The sequence below is a fragment of the Loxodonta africana genome, chromosome 14, assembly GCF_030014295.1.
Source record: "Loxodonta africana isolate mLoxAfr1 chromosome 14, mLoxAfr1.hap2, whole genome shotgun sequence".
Lineage (NCBI taxonomy): Eukaryota > Metazoa > Chordata > Mammalia > Proboscidea > Elephantidae > Loxodonta > Loxodonta africana.
This window is the reverse complement of record NC_087355.1, coordinates 27974573-27976234: the sequence shown is the minus strand read 5'-3', so window position 1 is coordinate 27976234 and position 1662 is coordinate 27974573. Positions and strand designations below refer to the sequence as shown.

The following is a 1662-nucleotide window of genomic DNA, read 5'->3' as shown; positions in this document are numbered from 1 at the left end:
TGCATCACCTTCCTTATCTCCTTTCTTCACATGTTGTTTACGTCTACATTTGCTTTCAGCTAGCTTGCTCTCAACAGCTTCCTAATAGCCAAGGAAAAAGAGGAAAGGGCAGATGACTATATGCCTTACTAATGGAAAAATGGAAAAAAAAAATTTTCAAGAAAGACAGTGCTTCCCTTTGCTTAATTCATTTAATAAACTTATTCTATATATACTTATTAAATGCCTACTTCCTTAGTGTGGAATGGACTTCATCTCTTATGTATCCACAGCTTCAGCCCTGGAATCCCGGAAGCTCCCAGTCTGTTGCTGCATGATACGATGGCTTCCAAATTCCATTTAGTGCAGCATTTTTGTCTCTAAAATTAATTTGCCAAAATGACAAACACAAAGGGAAAGAGAAGAGGCACCTGCTATATGTTCTCTAGGCCTTTTAGAAAACATGGAGTTGTTCCTTTGGCCACATGCATGCGAATCTACAAGAAGGGTGGTATTGTAGACACCAAGGTAATGGGCACTGTTCAAAAAGGAATGCCCCACAAGTGTTACATGGCAAAACTGGAAGAGTCTACAATGTTACCCAGCATGCTGCTGGTATTGTTGTGAATGAACACGTTAAGGGCAAGATTCTTGCCAAGAGAATTAATATGTGTATTGAGCGTGTTAAGCACTCTAAGAGCCGAGAGAGCTTCCTGAAATGCCTGAAGGAAAATGATCAGAGAAAGAAGGAAGCCAAGAAAAAGGTGTCTGTGTTCAACTGAAGCACCGGCCTGCTCCACCCTGAGAAGCACACTTTGTGAGAACCAATGAAAAGAAGCCTGAGCTGCTGGAACATATTCCCTATGAATTCATGGCATAACAGGTGTAAAATAAAGATGTCTGCAATGTAAAAATGTTAGGTCTTTGATTTTAATTGTGGGGAAGTATGGTGTCCTCTCCCCTGAAGGTGTGATATTTAAAGCACACTTTGTTTCCTGATTTGCTGGGTAATAATTGTCTTTTCTATTAAAATTTAGTGCTTGCTGAAAAGTGCAAGGTGGCTTACTATTCAACAAGGAATACACTTGATTAAAACCAAACCAAATCCGTTGCCGTCGAGTCAATTCTGACTCACAGCAACCCTACAGGAGAGAGTAGAACTGCCTCATACGGTTTCCAAGAAGCACCTGGTAGATTTGAACTGCCAACCTTTTGGTTAGCAGCCGTAGCTCTTAACCACTATGCCACCAGGCCAGATATTATTTATAAAATATATTAATTTGACATCAGTCGTCTAAATCACTGTGTAAAAAAAAAAAAAAAGAATTTACAAAAATAAATGGAAGATTATCTATTGCATTATGAAAATAAATAAATGCCTACTACCTGTCAGGTGCTGTGCTGATGCGGAGCATACAGACATTAGGCAGCCATGGTCTTTGTCATTAAGGAGCTTACAGTCAAGTGAAGGAAGACAGATATAAAAATCAAATAAGTGGAAATGACAGTGATGTGCACCTTGCTAGAAAGGATACAGAGCACTGTGGGGCACCAAGCAAGTGAACAATAGACCCATTCTTAGGAGGATGATGATGAAAGTTTTCATAGTTCTTCCTAGAAAGATTAAAAAATTAAGTGGATCTTTGTGTGACAAGCATTTCAAGTAGAGAGAGTGGCATGAGC

At 39.4% G+C, this 1662-nt stretch overlaps 1 pseudogene; it reads left to right on the top strand.

Annotated features, from left to right (window-relative positions):
- Positions 1 to 342: 342 nt before the first annotated feature.
- On the top strand, positions 343 to 1428 carry LOC100656857 (large ribosomal subunit protein eL21-like; annotated as a pseudogene).
- Positions 1429 to 1662: the final 234 nt, after the last annotated feature.